Source organism: Pseudochaenichthys georgianus, chromosome 16 (assembly GCF_902827115.2).
Source record: "Pseudochaenichthys georgianus chromosome 16, fPseGeo1.2, whole genome shotgun sequence".
Classification (NCBI taxonomy): domain Eukaryota; kingdom Metazoa; phylum Chordata; class Actinopteri; order Perciformes; family Channichthyidae; genus Pseudochaenichthys; species Pseudochaenichthys georgianus.
The window spans coordinates 20691128-20711943 of NC_047518.2; positions in this window are offsets into that span (position 1 = coordinate 20691128).

Sequence of the window (20816 nt, forward strand, 5' to 3'; positions counted from 1 at the left end):
GCTTCATTATAGGCACCTTCTTTCACTCCAACGCCTGCATGCCTCCACCCATGGCAAACACTTTCATAGTTTACTATGCAATGTATCACTCTGTAGCTTTGAACGTTTAATGTTAGAACTCTTTCTCTCACATGAGGCGCCTGCCAACAGGTTTTGAAATACACACATGAAGAGTAAAATCTCTCTTACACATACACTCACAGGACTGTACACCCCATTTCCTGCACAATCACAATGTCTCCATTGTGGACGATAAAGACAACTCTCTTCAAGCAAACAAATGCTGTACATTTTCCTTCAAGTGTAACCATGGTACAGGTGTGCGTGTGTGTCATTGCTTAAGGTGACTAGATCATGCCTGTACAGATGTTACACTCTATGATTAACACTCAAAATACACACAAAGAAGAACTAAAATAGAAAAAATGAAGGTGTTTCTCGTTCACTTTTCCTCCAACCGCCTCAGGCCCTTTCAATTAATGGAGAGGTTTAAGCAAGTGTGCGCACACATGAACACATCAAAACCTCTGCTTAGGGGTTCTGCTCAATGACAGATAGGTTACAGCCCAGTGAAAATTAATGATGAAGACAAATTGGAGCAGCACCTGGCCAGCAATTTATCAAAGACCCTGCAGCTGAGATGGTGCTTTCTGCCTGCGAGGGAATTCAGCACATTTAAATGAGAAGTATTTTATACCACCAAGAAGGCCTGGCGTGAGAAGAAAGAGATATACACTCATGCATAGAAAGATGTATTGCTTTAAATGATTGTGAAATTATTTGACAGGCTAAAGTAATGTAAAACACACAAGACCACATATCTAAGGCGGGACAGTACAGGCAAAACGTTTTTTCACACAGTTTCATTTTGAGAACTTGGGCTCTACTTGTTTCTTTAGAAAAATGCACAAAAAGATCTTCATTTAAGTATTGAACTTTTTAAAGTTGTATCCGGGTATCGATTTTACTTTTTACCATATTCACCTCTTCCCCTTTAAAGTAAGTACACTAAGTGCTGAAGGTAAATACAATTAACAATTGAAACTTCCCCATTTTCTGTTCAAATTGCAGTCTTGTCACAGAACGAGATCAGAAGATGAGAGAAAAACCGAGAGAAACCAGCAGAGACATTATAGAGAGCAGCAACTTCTATTTCCCTGCTATAAAGTTATTAATAAGATTCTTGACCACAATTCATTTTGACAAATCACCATGCAGGGCATCAGGGTAGTTTGACTGTGTCGAACATTGCCTCACACCTAGAGTTTGATAACCTCTCCACCTGCACACGCTATACACTTCTCCTGCAGGATATTTGATGGAAAGATAAGCTCAGATGGCAAAGATACTTTCCACAGTAAATGTATCTCCAGTGGCAGTGTGCGAACTATACCACAGTCTCCGGGGGAGCTGGGATTTTATTTTTTTTGCGGGGGGTGGGTAAATGCTGATCCGTGCATTAATAGCAACAGCACAGACATAGGCCTATTATAAAGAGAAAATCTGTTGCACACGGGGTGGTACCACAGGTCTACATTTACATGAAACGTCCCGATGGATCATGTTCATGTCAACAGATTTCCCGAGCATGTATGGGCTACGCAAACTTCAATCAACTTGATAATAAATAATCCACGGACCACCAATGTAACGTTTGACTGTTTAATTAAATCAACTTAAAATGACTCAAAAACAGGCTACATTGTTTCACATGGGCTATAGCCTATTATGGCTGTAGCCTACACAGAGCCGAACACACGCGATAAGAGCAGCCAGCGGCACCAACCATGAACAATATTAATATTAATAATACAGCTATAGCACAACACAACCCTCTCACTGCCTGGAGAGACGCGACGCCACACACACAACACAACGGCTCGTCTTCTTGTGTCTCTTCAGCCCCCAAGTTAACGTTAGCTGTCAGTGTCAAGTTAGCACTAGCACTGACGTTAGCTCCCTCCTCTCTCGGTTCTGTTGTAGCAGCAGTCACAACGTACGATGTGCTACCACCAGCTACATTCGGTTGGTCTTCTTGATCAGGTTATTTGGCCGTCTTTTTAAAGAAATTGCCCCACAATAAGTAAGTATAACGGTAAGTTGTTATAACGGTAAGTTGTTTTTTTCTTTTCGACATGTCAGCAGCAGCAACAATGCCTGGTAAACATGCAGTGCTAACTAAACGAGCTTGTGAGTGAGTGGGTAGTGGGTGGAGCTGCGGGCAGCGTGCAAGCAGGCGACACTTTTTTCACGAATCATAAACTCTAAATATAATTTTATTTCACTTATTTTACACCTTTAAAAAAAAAAAACATGCCCAAAATGGAATTTATTTGGTCATCATATCAGTATTTTAGAGAGCTCCCCCCAAATTTCACAAACCTTGTTCCATGGGGAGCTCATGTCACCACTAGGGGAGCTATAGCTCCCCCTGCTCCCCTCCAGTTCGCACCCTGTCCAGTGGGAGTAAATTCTCAAGGCGATAAAGAGACATAAAAAGGATGTGGGAGGAGCGGTTCCCACACTTCCATCTTGAACCGGCTGTCAATCAGAATCTTCGCGAAAGGGAAGATGACTCGGGCAAGTCGAGTGGGTGTCTTTGAAATCAGAAATGGCCAATTAGTGAACTGTCAGGTGTCGTTTTCTTTTACCATACTTCTTACATTTTTCTTTTTTTTTTTCATTGCCATGTGATCTTCAGCAGATCTGTTTCTGGGAAACCTCAGTCATGTTCAGGGGGTTTGATGAGTTGCAGGTTACACTCACAAATTAAATTATGGTGGTGAAGAGAAACGACGGGAAGGAGTCTGAAGTTAATTAGAAACTTTCAAACATACTCTGATGCACTTGATATGATCATAAATCTCACATCATAAAGTGACTTCACTGTGATTGCCACATTAAACCATTTGAAGTGATTATCCAAAAGCAAGGCCGTGTAAACAAACAAATATGGGTTTCGGCCTGCCAAAAAATACATGAGCGGATGATCTCTGCACTAAAACAATGTGTGTGATCTTCGTGTTAGCATATCAACAAATTGACCTCATTGAGAGGATACTATTTCCTCAATTGAATGGTTGCAGAAATCAAATAAACTGTCCTATTTTATATAAAGTGTTTCATGCTGTGCCAAACACTATCTTCTGGAATTCAAAAGAAGAAGAACCAGTTTTATTTTCATTTAACTACAAAAACTGTTTTCTCGGTTTCTGTGTTTGTACTGTATCTGTTTCACACTATAGATTAACTCTTGCTGATATTTGTAGGTTATTATCATAAACCTCAGGCAGCATGTGTCCCTTCATTCCCCCTGGGGGCCCCAAACTGCAGAGGTGGTAGGGTGTGAGATCTTTGATTGATGACTGAGAGGAGCAATGCGCTTCCTGACCCTTGAAATACACCTGGGTCAATTGCATGGCCTGCTTAGAGGTATCAGTCACACACTGCCGGAGCATCTTAGATAATACTGCTAATGTCAGAGTCAGATTAATCTACTGTGACTTTACCTCAGGCTAGCTGTAACTGTGCTTCAGTGCTGGTCATTGAGAAAGGATTCAATCGCATATCCACTTGCAACCTCGTACTTATCGAGTAACCTGCCATACATCTGTGCTTTGCACGTATATCAATATTATGTTATTCAATTGCTTAATTCCACCGAGATTTACTGCTTTATAGAAAGTCAATCACACTTGGTTGTTCATGACCAAATTAAGAACCGGACATTTGAACAAGGTATAGTCTGGTTCTGTTCTATCTCGTTTTTGAGCGAGGGACAATCTGTCTGTTGTGTACTATGTTAAAGGGGAGACCTGATTGTCCTGTATTGTCCGGATTCCTTAAAGAAAACTGATTTGACATTCAGTAGTGGCTAGGAATGCACGATATTGGGTTTTTGAAACCGATACCGATACCGATAACTTCCTGCTTCTCAAGACCGATACCGATACCGATAACCGATAATAAAAAAAGATTTACGCCACTAATTATTTTAACGCGATTAACGCATGCATATTTTTTTTCCTCGGCCGCCCCGTAGTTTCAGAGCGCATCAAGTTTAAAATACCATCTACAAGCTGATGCTGACAGCCCCGCTCCTGCCACCACACTTCCACGCTCACCGGCAGGCACCGACTGGCCATCTGGAGGACCGGGAGGGTGTGTGTATGTGTGGCCCGAGCGAGCGAGAGAGAGACCTTATATGCATTGTTGTTGTTAGCATCTGGTGCTAGCTAGCTGCGCTAACGGATATAAGGAGCTGTTTAAATGAAAACAGAGGAGCGACATTTCGCCACAACTGCGCCGAGCACTTGACTTTATGCAGGAAGCCAGACAGTGGGACATTGTACGAAAAGTCAGCACACTCAGCATGGATAGTGCACAACATGATTGCAGCGTCCAGGCAGCTCCGGTTCGAGCATATGCCTTGAGTTGCACATAGCTCCAACGCGCGCGCGCACACACACACACACACACACACTTTGTATTGTATTATTGTCTTCGTATGCTTTTAACACACCATCGTAGCGATGGCAATGTTTCAGGTGACTGATCAGGTTCGAAGTATTAGGGAGCGCTGGATTTGTGAAGAACTCCCCTCTTCCTAAACCACTAATACCACAGTACTGGCAAAACGGGAGGAGCCGAGTGAAAAACAAGCGCCCCTCATCCCAATCCACCCACACCGCAGTATTTTTTTCTTTTTTTTTACCCAAAAAATATATTGTATATTATCGGGGCTATTAATACTGGTATCGGGTTTATCGGGATGACGTCATAATTCCTAATATCGTATTATATCGATAATTATCGTGCATCCCTAGTAGTGGCACTTGACTATATATCTGACCTAGGGTAACTACAAGGGAAAATACATAGGTTACAATTATTTCCGTTATTACCTTATTTGATTTGAAGGAACTATATACAGTATTAATCTTATAATTTACAATTTGGTGTATTGTACCATTGTAAGCTTCAGGCAATTGTTTTTTCTCCAGTCTCATGCAACATACATATGACACCACTATATCAAAATCACACATTTTTAAACGTGTATATTTACACCCACTACTTTTCAATGTTATTTAAACGTATTAAATTAACAATACTTGGAATACAGAAATTAAGTATACTCTATGATACATTATTAAATGGAGATTAAAGTGAAGGGATAATGTGCTTTATCCACATTACAAATACCATAGCTAGATTATTTTTTGCATCTGAGCATCACTTTCAAAGTTGCAGATAAACAGAGACACAAAAAGCTCCAGCCATCAAAACTCTCCAACACACACGTCCACACACCGCATATATCACACTTCCCTCAACTACAGTGGCTGAACACAGAGTACATCACTAGAGGCAAGGTTACCTTTGTTGTTTTGGCTCTCCTTGCCAGATGCCTTTTGTAGGTGCCTCTCCCTCAAGCACTTTGCGGATGCTGGAACACACTCTTGCACATGCACACAGACACACACACATTATCACATGCACTCAAGCACACAGTTACATACAGGCTCACTCATACACACTCATGTACCACCTCCACCTTGTGACTCCTCAAACACACACTCATGTATACTCATACAGGCCCGCACACAGAAAACCCCCACCACCCCTGGGTGATGAACAACATCTGCTTATCCGTCCCTCCATCCCTGCCCCTGGCGTGGCTGCTGGCTTCCTCCTGGCTGCACTGCCACAATGTCATCTTGTCTGCCTCTCTGTCAGCCATTACTGAAATGTGTAGTGACAATCGGACTTTTTTTTACACGTGCCGTTGTGACATGCACAGAGGCCCACTAAAATGATGTGGTGTCATCTTCAGGGCTACTGGGAGTATTCCCTTGGTCCAGGACAAGACTTTACATGATGGGTCCTACTTTATTGTGAAAATAAAGTATAATTGATTACCTGGTAGTGGCCTCTTTTGGTCCCACTAGACTGTGGGACATCTGTCCTTATTGTCTACCATAGTACCTTTTTTTTCTGTCTATTATATTTGGTCTCACACTGAAGACGCAGCAAATATTTCATTTGGGCAGTTATTTCTTCTCAGTATATTCACTACAGAGGTTTATGTATTTATTTGAATAAATTCATTTCATTATATTTCATTCATTTTCAATTAAAAAGGATCTGTTTTTGTCAAATTGTAGCCCCAACTAGAACAGGACTCTAGATCCATAGTGTGCGTTGATAATTTAATAGCAGGAATACACCTGCAAAAAGATAAATTAATGCTGTTTTTATTTAAGATAGAAAGTAAATTAGAAAGTCCCCTTTACATCTGTTTTTTTGCGCAACAATAATCAATAAGTCTAATATGCTTGGCACATGAAGTAAGGCAAGTTACTCATTAACCCTTTATCCTTCATGTTCACACATGCAAATAGCGTGTATCTAATTTTAATTCAATTTTCCCTTCCTAAAACGACATGCATAAATGTTTTTGTATAATATATATATATTTTTTTACAAACATCTCTTTCCCAATGTTGGATAAATGTTATTGAACAATTATCTAAATACATCATAAAAAGGCACATAGACATCATTGTTCATAACATTAATTCAAAACTGAGGGCATTATGAACAGAAAAAAAGTGGAAATTCAGGAATGAAAGTGCTTAGAAATGTGAAAGATAGATCATTAAGATAAGCATGAAAGGATGACATATTTTGCTAAACTAGGCAAATTACTAATTCCAAATTCATTTTTTTGTTTTCAAATTGAAGGCCGAATTGTATATATTATCATGTGTTAAGACTGTAATCTTTTGCTCATTAAAAGTTAACCAACACTGGAACATGCATAAATGTAGCCTTTTCCTCATCAACTAGAAAACATTCATCATGCTTCCACTCACATTGCTGCACACACCTGCAAGTAGGCCTACACGCTCGCTGTAATACCCTCTGCCTCACCACTCCTGAGTGTGCCCTGGCTCTAAATAAACTCATGAAGCTGCAGGGGGCAGGTCACTGAGGATGTTGCTGTGGAAGCACATTCTCCCCCTCCTCACTCACCCTCTCTCCCTCTCTGTACCTGTTTTGACCAGTGGCTATGTTACTTACAGGCCTGCAGTCTCCTGACACAGACAGATATTTATTAGCTTATCAGTTCCCCCTCTGCCCCTGTCTTGTTCACATGCATACAAACATGCACAAATGGGGGAATTAATAAAACGTTGTTATTTTACCATTATGCCGACTTTTTCAATACTTACTCTTGACTCTTTTGCAAAGTCTCTCTTGTTCCTCTCTTCGTGAGCTTTCTGTTTTCCTCTTTCTGTGTTTTTCTCCCTCTCTCTCTTACATCTAAGCTAAACAAAACAATTGGCTCCGCTGCTGGCTAATTGGGACGGGCTCCCGTGGCGAGGTGCGGGCAAAGCTCTTGATGAGGCATAAAATGATGATTAATTAATTTACTGCTCAGTTGGTCATCAAACTGAGAGCTTTATGAGACTCCCAGCAGTCAGCCTAGTGCAGAACACACACACACACATGCACATATGCACACACACACACACACACACACACACACACACACACACACACACACACACACACACACACACACACACACACACACACACACACACACACACACACACACACACACACACACAAACACACACACACACACACACACACACACAGAGCTCCCTAGTGGTATATGCATTCAGTGAGCAGCCCTTTGCAATGACCTGTGTTTGAAACTGACTGGATCATGGAAACCCAGAGCTATGTGTTAGCTAGTGGTTATTCTCTTGTGTCTAGCCAAAGAAAGACCATTGAACCAAGTCTAATACATTAAATAACTGAGTTCCTGAAGTTGGGGTTTGATTATGTAAAAATGTTTTAATTTGTGTCCAATATTTATCACAGCAATATGCCACCTATCTACAGGATGAGCTGTGGACATTCTAACGTGCAGTTTACAATTTCACAAAGTCCTTCGATTCTTCAAATAATGCAACTGGAAACAGGCGCTTCTTGTCACTGAATACAAAATGTTAAGGTCTTAAACAACAACACTTTTTTCTATGTAAATGGAGAGAGTCGCTTTTTTTCCCTTTGGTAAGGAATTATAGTAATGCTATCTTTACTACTTTTAACGTTACTTTATCCCTTTAGTCAGGTTTCCAGATCCTCCGAGGCCTTGACATCGGACAACTCTACAAATCCTCTGCTACTTAAGGAAACACACGCCAGCATTGTATACAGTACATATATGCAGTAACTAGCACATGCAATATGAGCTCTTCTCCAAATAACAGTTAAAGGAGGATTGCATCTGCTTGCTAAAAGAAAGAAAGAAAGAAAAAAAGGATGTAAGTAGTGAATCCGCCAATTACAGTTTCTATGAGTTAATAACCATTGCAAGCGTTACCAATGAGTTTCTAAAGGAACCATTTTGATCTTTATTTTCATAAAACTTGGTAACTGCTTTAAGTATCAATGAAAAAAGTTATTCACTTTATTTGTTCTACTTGGAAACACAGTACAGTGAATGTGAGAAAGAATTGAAAGAGAAACAGATGGGGTAAACAAAGACAAGAAAAGCATGACAAACTCAACAGAAGTGATACGCATCAGGGAGAGTAACACCTGGGCTCTCAAACAGGCCGCCACATCTACATTCCATTCAGTATATTTCAGCTCTGTCAGTGTGATTTATCATCTGATGTTCCTGCGCTGCCAATCGCTCTAAAATACTCTTCTCTCTGACTCATTTTTTGCCCCGTCTCTTCCCTCCACCTCCCAACTGATATGCAAATGCAGCGAGGAAAAAGGCGTGAAAAAGAGGAAGATATGCCAAGTCAAATATTTTAAGTAGAGGCATTAGAAGCTCTTTCAAAGCATCCCAGGGTTGTACAACAATGATCTTCTCTTCACCATCAAAAGGTTGCTTGTCGGGATTACGGAGCAGGAGCAAAATGTTGTGCCGTCGTTGTTAGTTTTGATTGTATAAGACCTCTAGTTGTCTTTCATGTCCCGTTGGTATTACACGTTTGAATAAGGATCATGGAATATTGTCTATATGGAGGAATTTGCTTTGTATGTGGCTTAACAGCAAATCATTGCAAAATCAACAAAGGCATTGTTCCGTACTTACTCTGGATAATTTAACAAGACAGTTCCCTAAAATCCCACCCAGACAGTACTGAGGCTTTGTATTTATATTGCTCAATGCTAAGGCAGCTAACATGTCCTATGCCACACTGAAGTTCTGATTTCCAAACCCAAAAATGCATTTTAATACAATTGTACCACAGTGAGGCAATTTGTTTTTGGCCATGATGCTCCTGCGTTCACTAGATTGGTGGCTTTCTTCTCTATCATTATATATTTAGCTGGTTGATGTTCCATGTTACAATCTATTAGTCATTGTGGTGGATAAAATGCTGGTACATGCACACGTATTGTTTGATAACCCACACCATAATCACACATTCTGCCAAATCAACCACAATGTGACAGAAGCCAGATTGTGCTGCAGAGCTTCTCCATTCATGTTTCAAGCCTACACTTTTACATATTGTGTTGCTGATAGAGGAGATAACTGTGATTTGTTGAAAGGATTATTGTTTATGGAATGAAAATAATAATCAAACCATCCAAAGAAAATACATTGCAAAGGTAACATTCAACTTGTAGGTTTTTTTTTCAGCTAAACATTAATACTGTAATTGTAATACATTTTAAGTTTTATCCTCAAATTAGGCTGCTCTTTCACATAAAAGTAAAAAGTCAATTTTAAACTGCCGTTTAAGATGTGACATGAATATATGTTGAACTCTTTTGAAAAGAATGTCCTGTGGTCCAAATAGTAAACGTGCAGCTTTGGGTGATACCAAAAACAGAATTTCTGTCAACGAATATATTGCATATGGGGAAATGATATCCTAAAGACAGTCTCTGTATGACTTCACCTTTGTAATTTCTGGAGTAATTTGCTTATTTAATTATTTCAATTTGTATTGACCTTTTTAGAAGTAAGTAGTACATTAATTCTATAGCTGTGGTAACTAATGACTGACGCTGACGCTTTCTGCTCATACATTGTCTGCAGCGAAGAGCCAACATGCTCAAGGTTGTCATAAAATAAGACCTTTGACTCTATTTGCTAGTGTAACTGGAGTATGCCTGTAATTACAATTCTGAAAATCCAAATCCCTCATATAAGAGACCAAAATCACCTTCCTTTGGATCAAAACTGACAACAATGTCCTCCAAAACAATCATATTTAAATCCAATAGCTCTCTATCAAAGACACACTTACTGCTGTACTGGAATCACATGTGAGACCTTAAAGTACTCTCAGTTTTTGTAATAATGGAATGCGTAAGTGAAATAATAAGTGATCCTAAAACTTCAGAACTCAGTACCAATGTCACAATTTCAAACCAAAAACAATACAGAGTTAACCTGTTGGCAGTTTTTCTCTTTTTTCTCTTTCACTTCCTCTGTGTGTGACTCCCTCCTTCCTTCACCAAGTCTCATAATTGCTTTACGACTCAGTGGATCCGCTCTTGAATTCAAAGGTGGGGAGTAATAATTGGATTTGCAGCAAACATGCTGAGCTGTGTTGCTCTCACTGTCCGGTCCTGTCCTCGGGGCTACAAGCTGCACTTTATATATCCCATATACGAAGCTAGAAAAGGCGATATACAGGAAAGCCCCATATGTATGTACGCATGTGTGTGTAATTGTGAAGCTTTAAAGGGGACTACATTTAAAGGGGCCATGCTAGATGGTGAATGTAGGATAAATGCTGGGGTGTGTGTGTGTGTGTGTGTGTGTGTGTGTGTGTGTGTGTGTGTGTGTGTGTGTGTGTGTGTGTGTGTGTGTGTGTGTGTGTCATAGCATTACTATACTTGTGGGGACCTAAATCTGTTTACACAGTCACGTGTGGGGACTCCCCATGAGGGGAATCATTAATTTTAGGGTGAAGACTTGGTTAGGTTTAGGGTTAGGGTAAGGGTAAGGGTAAGGGTTAGGGTTAGGCATGTGTTGGTTATGGTTAAGGTTAGGATACGTCTCCAGGAAATGCATGTAAGTCAATGTAATGTCCCCGGAAGTGATGTATACATGGTATGTGTGTGTGTGTGTGTGTGTGTGTGTGTGTGTGTGTGTGTGTGTGTGTGTGTGTGTGTGTGTGTGTGTGTGTGTGCGTGCGTGTGCGTGTGTGTGTGTGTGTGTGTGTGTGTGTGTGTGTGTGTGTGTGTGTGTGTGTGTGTGTGTGTGTGTGTGCATAAGGTGGACAGTAGAAAATTGTGTTTTACTATTGCGCTTTAGGAACCCTTCATCATGTAAAAAAAGGCAATGTTATTGGCAGAAACACATAGCAATGTGCTTAAATGTAATACATCTTAACTGTTTAGCTTTGTCTAGACTGATCTCAGGCAGTGAAATTCAATGAGTATTTCTGTGTGTATGTGTATTTGAAGGATGAAAACAGAGTGTTTGTGTGTGTGTGTGTGTGTGTGTGTGTGTGTGTGTGTGTGTGTGTGTGTGTGTGTGTGTGTGTGTGTGTGTGTGTGTGTGTACACCTCTTTGGGGGCCTGACAAGATGTCTGTAGCTGCAGGTGAAGAGTCTTGGCTGAGGCCCTGATGCAGTCTCCTTGGCAGGCTTAAGACGGCGTCACATCAAAGCTTAACGCCTGGAGAAATGGGAGTGTGCCTCATGTGAGTGTTTATCGGTGTGTTGGTTTGAGATTGCGTGTTTGTATATATTTGCAGTTGGGTTGCTTAGTAGTTAATTGTCAACACAGTAGATGAGGACTGGGTCTGTAATTCTATCTTCTTTTTCTATCAATGTCCTTTTTACATTTTATCAGATGTGGATGTCATTAACATTCATTTGAAAAGATCTTTAGGGCATGCTTTTAAAAGAAAAAGCTGAGTCATGACATCTAAGTAGCACATCATATAACACATATCTCTGATTAAAGCTGTTCTCTTTGATGTATCTTATACAATCAAGTAGGGATGCACGATATTGTTTTTTTGAAACCAATACCGATACCGATAACTTCCTGCTTCTCAAGACCGATACCGATAACCGATAATAATATAATATATATATATTAAATGTACCTGTAGTTTTTGCACACCTGGTGGTAAAAAAAAGACCAAGTGAGCAAATGACATGAGCATTACTACTATGAACAAAACAAAGCCAAGAACAGTTTTGACTCTTCAAAGTGACCTATTTATTTTCCCAAATAAAGTTCTTGCCTTTTTCAAAAGCCTCGTCGATAGGTAAAAGCCCCGGTGCCTTTGCAGCTGGCTTTGGATTCGCCGCTAGTTTAGCAGCTCAGGCGTCTTTGTACGCTTTTAACACACCATCATAGCGATGGCGATGTTTCAGGTGACTAATCAGGTTGGAAGTATTATAGCTCGTTGCCTTTTTCCCTCCTCGTGGAACTTCTGCATTGCATTTGTTAATACAAATAGCAAGCGAACTATCTAACTCTGAAACTTTGAAATAGTCCCATACTACCGACGACATGTTTGTTTATTGTCCTGGCTTCACGGCCGCACACCATTTACGTCACAGCCAGGCAGGAGTTAGGGAGCGCTGGATTTGTGAAGAACTCCCCTCTTCCTAAACCACTATACCACAGTACTGGCAAAACGGGAGGAGCCGAGTGAAAAACAAGCGCCCCTCATCCCAATCCACCCACACCGCAGTAGTTTTTTCTTTTTTTTTACCCAAAAAATATATTGTATATTATCGGGGCTATTAATACTTTTATCGGGTTTATCGGGATGACGTCATAATTCCTAATATCGGACCAATAATTATCGTGCACCACTACAATCAAGTACTTTATGCATTTTTTATATCATTTTTTCGGAGATGGTGATAGAATCCTCTGTGACCAGATAGCATAACAACTTAGTAGTTATCTTTTTATCTAAACAATCTTTTAACCAGGCTTTTACATTGCATTGCATTCCATTATGTTGTGGTGGTGGAGAAGAAGAAGAATAAGAATAATTGTATCTCTCGGGTCAGAGACACGTTGCAAGAACTCTAAATAAGTTATGCCAAAAACAAAGAACACAGGTCATTGTGGTCGTTACATGACCTGTTATTGGAAATGACAAATGGCCTTTCATGTCTCCTTAACTTCCTCTTGGGCCTTTCTGGTGCCAGTCCATTCCATTACGGGATATTCTTCTGGGTCCGTGAGGGGCTGACGGACAAGGAAAAGCATTGTAATGCAGCAGTGACCATCTACAGTAAGAGAGTGTTTAGCTTCAGCCTATGTCCTGAGGACACATTGTAGCAAACCTCAGTGGACATCTGTCCATGAAAGATTTAAGGCTACGTCCATCACAAACTCTCCTCAAGATGTCCTCTTGAGGAACACAAACAGGATGTCAAGACCGGTAGAGAGTACAGTGTGTTGTGTGCTCCTCTTAACACTCTGCTGTGTCAGAAATGTTTCACCTTGTACTAGGAAACATGCACAAACATGCATTAAACTGGACAGGTGGGTGAAGAGACTGTACTATGGTCCTTGTCAGTTCAGTTCAAATGATACCTGACAGTGAGACACATAAGTGCAGTGTCCAGAGACACCCTTTACCCTTTAAAAAGAGGCAGTGCAAAGGACATGGCTTTATGTGTCTACATTCAGCTTACGCTTTCTTCTTTTGACAGGTGCATACTTGACAGCTGGTTTTAATTGTTGCCATGTAGAAAAGGCACACAATGGGACCAAACCACTGAAAGTTGTTTTAAAAAATGACTGACCACAGCAACAAATGGTACTATTGACACAAAATATATAAATAAAGGATCTAACTTATAAATACATTTGAAGTCTGAAATGACGTTAACTGGATATGAAATTATCCCCAGAAACTAATCAGAAAATAAAAAAGTTATAATCCTGTTTCGGTTGAGTGTCGTTGATCTGCTCTCCTGTTAGTTGCCCAGATGACCTCTTAGTCGCCGACAGACGGCCGTAAGCAGAGTCGCCCGAATACCAAATTATTTATAAGCTGCACACTAGCCAACCACCCCCACCCTTTTACTCTAATTTGGCTTCATCAAAGTCTGCACGTCTTTTCTGTGTGACTGAGTGCATACACATATGTGGCTTGAGTGTACATGCTTTTGCTTGCTCCGTCTGGTGTTTGCACAAATGTGTGTGTTTAATTCAAGTGGTTCAGTTGCCATACATGCTTGATGCAGAAACAATGGTCCACTGAACTTTTGATCCACTAAATAGTTAATGAGTGATTTGATTAGGACCAAGAGGCCCCACTTATTACTGCAGATGAGATCAGTGTCTGGGTCAAAGAAGGAAGAGGATAGCAGGGTGTCTGACAGAGAGACTCATTTTCACAACATGTTAAAGTGACATCTGATTTTGTTGTTGATTTTCCTTCTTCAGTGTGTACCATGTTTCTCACATTCATACCTGCCTCAAACTTTCAAAAAGCATTTCAACAATGTACAATGTGTTTTACTTAGTGTACTATGTATCAAGATGACAATATGAAAGTATCAAGACAGTTTAAACAATTCAACATATTTGCAGAACTGGATGAAAAAGTTATGCGAGTGTATTTCCCTATTTGTAACACTTTTAAATTGTTTCGGATACTTTTAAAAGGATAATATATCAATATATTGGATTGGACAGTATAATGTTTACAGGTATTAATTACCCAAAACTTCCTCCCCATTCCTTTCATTGACTTTATAATTGTCATAAGCATGGACTCTCACACACATGTCATCTCAGTCCAGCTATAGGCTAGGCTGGGCAGCAGCCAAAACAACAAGCACTAATGTCACATGTCCTCCTCTCTTCTTCTCCCCCCCCCCCCCCTCCACTCAATAATTCAGTGCAAGGTGTCAGACAAAGCTGCCCTGGCTCATACAACCCCTGTAAAAGACACCACCGCTTGCTTCGCTGATTTACATCTCTACCCCCCACCTCCTTCTTGTTGCAATTAAACATTTGTCTAAGTGTTTAGAGGTGAATGCATGCCGAAAGAACAGTAGTCAAAACCATACTAAGGCCTGCTAAACTTCCCCCTGTACCCCTCTGTGGACACTGTAGAGAAACATTGCAAGTTCTTTGTTGGTCTTTTGTATATCCCAACTATACATGTCAAATAAAAACCTCAAATGTAGTTAGGAAAAACACTTTTGCAAGTTACAACCGGTTCAGGAATTAGATAGTTGTTGTATTATAGTATTGACTGCTTTTTCACCTCTTTGACATTGCAATTGTTCTTGCTTGCAATGTAGCCATTTGACTGGTTAGGAGCCATTTATCACTGCATGCTGTTCACTGACACCACAACCCATTTATTTATGTGAGTATTCCATTAACCATAGTAGGACGTCAATATATGAACAACTTGTGTTCATCTGTATTTTTTCTTTAATGTTTGCATCCATGAGTAATGAATGGTGTGACATTTATAAATGTATTACCTACAAAATCGTCCTTGAGCAGGTAATCAGATCGCTTCTGTGACTCAGAGGTCAATCCAGTTATTGCATTTAGATTAAAAAAAATAAAACAGACAGACAGGCGTCATTTGCAACACTCCCTCTGCGTTTGATAGAGGCATGTAATGGAAGACCAATGTATAGTCTGAGAGAGAGAGGAAGCAGGTCAAACTAGATGAGCGCAGGGACACATGTGAGCACATAAACACATGTTGTTAGCTAAACAAAAGCTGACGGAGGCTATAGACGCACTTTGTTTGTGCACAGAAATGCACGTACGCTGTAATCAAATCCTGTATAATGTGAGTAAAGGCCTGGCTGCCCTGAATGCAGAAGTGTTGGCTCTATTTTGGCACAGTCTTGGAACTTGGCAAGGGCAGAGAACAAGATGCTCAAGTGATGTAGCAGGTGTCTGGAGGAGAGGGGGAGACAGGGATAGAGAACGAGTGGATGAGAGAAAGAGAGACAGAGACAGGAAGAAAAACATCTGTTGTTTCTCTCATGGATATTTACATTGCTCCTGTCACCTGCCAATCCCCGCTAATGGTAGCTTTGCCCATTGGTTTTTCAAAGTCTCGTCTGTTATAATGTTTTCTCTATTGGATTCTATAAATATTTCGAAAACTTTGCTGACATTTGTATTGGTTTTGATAACATAGCACACAAACAAACCAATTGCTGAAGAGTGCCTTTGGTGACCTTGTTTTAATGAGGGAAAATATAATTAACATGCTTTCAAAAAAAATGTATAGCAAATGTTAGTATGCGAGCTAGCTAAACTAGTTATTGAAAAACTCACACAATTCACCCACTAAAATCTGAATAAAACCCCCCGCCTTGTTAGCATGTTAGCATGCTAAGGTAAGCCTTTAGCTCACTGAGTCTACAGGCTCATGGTGCATCTAGCGTGGCTGCATAGACTCTCGATCTAGTCACAGATACAATTGCCTACTTCAGCAGCATAACCTTAGTTATATACTTTTGCAAAGTGATGTTCTGTGTCTCCCTACTAGGTGAGGAATATGACATGGTGTTTTGGATACATTTAAATATGCCACACACATCCTCGAAAACACTAATTGAATGACCACTAAGAAGCCCTCAAAGTTTCCACTGAACTCTTTGTTAAGTAACTTACGTGGCACAATCGTGGACAAGACCTCCGTTCCCTGACTCGCACACTCTTCCTCTTTCACTTTCTTCATCGTTGCCATCACCACGGCCTCCATAACTCCCGAGCTGCCCCTGTGTAGCTGGTGGGATGTGGGGGGACGCAGGGAGCCACCCTTGACAATGATGGATTTGACAAGAGGAAAGTGTTAATGATATTCCCCCTTTGATGGCTGGGGCTACTTCACACACATTTGCATTTCCATTCATCATCCCAGCATTTATCATTATGGGGTGGCTGCCAGATCTAATTACAGTCCTGGGCTAACGGGGGTGATGCGCCTGATATGAGGGCCCACAGCCCCTAACGCATCTCTATTTCTCTCTGTTTGTCACTTCCTCTCATTCTCTCTTGTATACTTTAATTTTCTCGTCTCACCCCTGTCTTTCTGTTATTTGTTATCTTCTTCTCAATCTCTATCTGTTTTCTTTAATAATCTGCGCCCCGTTTCTCCCCCATCTCTCTCTGTGTATGGGGAAACATAGGAAAGTATCCAGGCAGGAAGTGTAGCCGTGTAGGACCAAACCCAATTAACTTCCCTCTAAATGAAGTCATTTGAGGCCTCTTCATTAGAATTAGTCCAAGAAGAGTGGGAGAAGCTGGGAGGGAAATAAATAAACAAGGGGTGAGATTTAGTTTCACAACACTGTTCCTCTATCCCTCTCCTGTGGGGTGATTTAGCCAGTGATCCATTGAGATCACATTAGGAGGTTGGTGATTATCCCCTCATAAGATTATCAACACTAATTATTCGTGACCAATCACTTGTTGCAAAGGAAGTGTTGGATTGTACACCCTTATCATGATGTATATCTGGTTATATCTTTTTCTTAATCATCCATTTCAATATGTGTAATTTTGACTGTTCAAATTCTTGAGTATTTGTCTGACTTACGCCTCTTCATTAAGCTCATCATCAAAAGTTTCCTGCACATTGTTTATAGTTGTTTGTTCCAGGACAAAAGCCCAGTCCTGCCACAGGGGAGCGGCAGGGTCACGGTTGGACCTCCTATGAACGACTAAGACCATCTCTCGCTATTTATCATGCACACAGCATGATCTAGGCAAGCCTGAGAAGAGTCATCCTTCAATAGGCAAGCACCAGCATAACACACAACAAAACAGTCTGCCAAGAACTGCTCCGAACAACTGTTCCTGTCTGCAGTAGCGCATGAGAAACTGAACGTCCTTTGTTAGAACAAACCTGAAGTGTCTGCGCTTTTGGTAAAGTTGGCTTTACAAGCTGCTTTGCTACTAAACTTAAATAATTCAGCTACCTGTTAAAAAACAACAACAGAGGTAGTGTCCACATTTGTTTATCTAGTTAAGTCCATTATGAGCAGCAATGTTTACTTTTTAGAAGAAATCACTGACAGGAAAGGTTTGAGTACAGAATTGGAAGTAAAGTGTGAAAGAGGTAAAATAAAAAGCAGTTATATGACTAGAAAAGGAGAAAATGGCAAAGAAGAACATATATAGTGTTGGATTAAAAGAGAAACCAATGAATACACCAACAAAGACATTGAGGATAAAAGGAGGATGCTGTAAGAAATGTAAATGATCCAACGTATTGTGTATTCTTTTCATTTTCTACTAAAAGATAAGTCACTCACACAAAAAAGTTAGTACGAGTCAAAGTTGTTACTTCCCCAAAACTATGTATGCAGATTAACAATATATAGAAGTAAATGATATAAAAAATACAAGCCATTTAATCAGAGTTTTCTACAGATAAAGACATGAGGGGTGGGTGCTGAGGGTGGAACAGGAGACCTTTAGTAAATCAACCCATGCTGGACAAATTACCAAAAGACCCAGCGAGAAAGATAACGACAGCATGAATCGAGGCAAAGCATGGCTTGGAGGAAATGAAAGGTGCCCTGTACGCAGATAACCATCGTGTCGACTTACACAGCAAATTACTAGGCTGGCTGTTATAACTGGCATTAGACGCTCCGTCGTTAGATGTGACATGGTTGGGGGGAGGGAAGGAACAAAAGTCATGTTCCGAAAAACAACTTCAACCAAGTTGTTTCCTTTCGCTGTTTGGCCGTCACAGCAGACGGGCCTCTGCGATAAGGAACTGGTAACCTGAACAGCAGATAAAAAGAGGTCTGACAAGGGTACTCACACACACATGCATCACACACACACATACACGCACATACAGTTGCCATATGTCTCAGGAAGCCAGAGACCCTTCAAGATGAGAGGGTCTTCTGAATTATTGATCAGTGATTAGCAAATGCAATATAAATGTTACCCTTGATGTTGGCTGGCTGAGCAGTTTGAGTGTGTGTGTGTGTGTGTGTTTGTGTGTGTGTGTGTGTGTGTGTGTGTGTGTGTGTGTGTGTGTGTCACCACTCTCCTGCCATTTGGTCAGCTCCTCAAAAGTGCATGTCCACATTGAAGCATGTGTGCAGTTATGTTCATTTTTTATGTACACAGGCTGAACAAGAACGCAGTGTTGTACTTTATGCATTTACATGAACTTGTGTGTGTACGTGTTTGTGTGTGTTTGTGTGTGTCATGAGAGGCTACAAAGAGAGTCACAAGTGCAATTTGAAGGGGGATCTAATTCATTATTTAGTCAGGGACAAAACAGGCAGTATGGGAGGCGGGTAACTGTAGGTGATTTCAGGCCTGTATTGATTACTGGCAACACCAGGAGCCAAGTGTAGTGTGACGGGTTGAACAAAACCTGCAGCGCACACACATACACACTCACGTGCACACACACATAAACAGGCCATGAATGTAGAATGGCCATTGTCATTGCCATTGAAGCATATTGTCCCAACTGTTGTGACGCTCTTTCACCGAGGTGAGTCATCTGGCTGAGTCAGGAAGTTGATGGCTAGCTAATGCGGCGATCTGTTTTTGTTTGTAGTTAGGTTACTGATTGGAGCCTTTGTTGGTGATAGGTGGATAAAGGAGAAGGGACCCTGTAGTTGATGGCTTTCTGACAATGAGCTGCAAAGTTGCAAGTGCCTTTTAAAGTGAAGAAAACATCCGAACAAAAAAGCATTGCTTGGACAAAACAGTGATGGAGGCACTCTTGATGAAAGTGGTGGCTACATACTGTCTACAAAAAAGATGTATTTCCCCCAAAACACTTTTTGTTAAAAAGTATACACATACGATAGTGAAAGTATAAATCAGACTCACACAACATGAATAAATGTATATTTAAAAAAAAAAACATAATTAATCACTCAAATCACTTTTAAAGTGAATAAAACTAGAACTAAAACAATTAGTAAATTATGATATAAGCTTATTATTTGAAAAATGTAAAAGTACAAGTAAAAAAAAAGTACCAAATGTATTTTGTGTTTGTATTGTTAAATATGAAACAATGAACATTCATGATGCAAACTTGCATAGCTTTAATATAAACCAAAGCTAAAGATGTTAACCATCTTGGCATTGTATTTCCTTTATTGTAATCAAAATCCTCCACATTGCATCACACTCCAGAGATCACTTTGGATCTGTCTTTCAACAAAACCAAAATGAAGCTAACCTGATTACACCTCTATCTGGGACAGTTGTGACACACTTGTGTGTCTTTTTGGAAGACATATTAGACGTTAATAACATTTGATCGGCACGTTTAAAGTCAAATTGAATCACATCCGTAAGTGGATAGGGGCTGACATATGTTTCAGTATCTCCAAGAGAGTGATACATTATTCTGTGGCCAGTGTAAAAACATAATGAAATATAAATATCCATTAATCCTCACATTTCATCCAGTCAGTCACCACACAGCCCGGCTCAGCCTCAGCCTGCTGTTAACACGGTGTGATGTCCGTGTGTATTTTGCATGAGGAGAGTACAGTTGTGTGTGTTATGTGTGTGCTGTGCCTGCTCTCACTGTGTGTGTGTGTGTGTGTGTGTGTGTGTGTGTGTGTGTGTGTGTGTGTGTGTGTGTGTGTGTGTGTGTGTGTGTGTGTGTGTGTGTGTGTGTGTGTGTGTGCGTGTGTGCGTCTGGTTTCCTGGCCATGAGAGAGCAGTTCACACTGTGAAAGAGTCATCTTTATTATAATCTGCCAGAAGTAGTGGCAGCTTGGGAGAGGAGCTGCCACAGCTAGGTAATCGAAAGCCGCTAGGCTGGGACGACAAGGGGCACTTGTGAG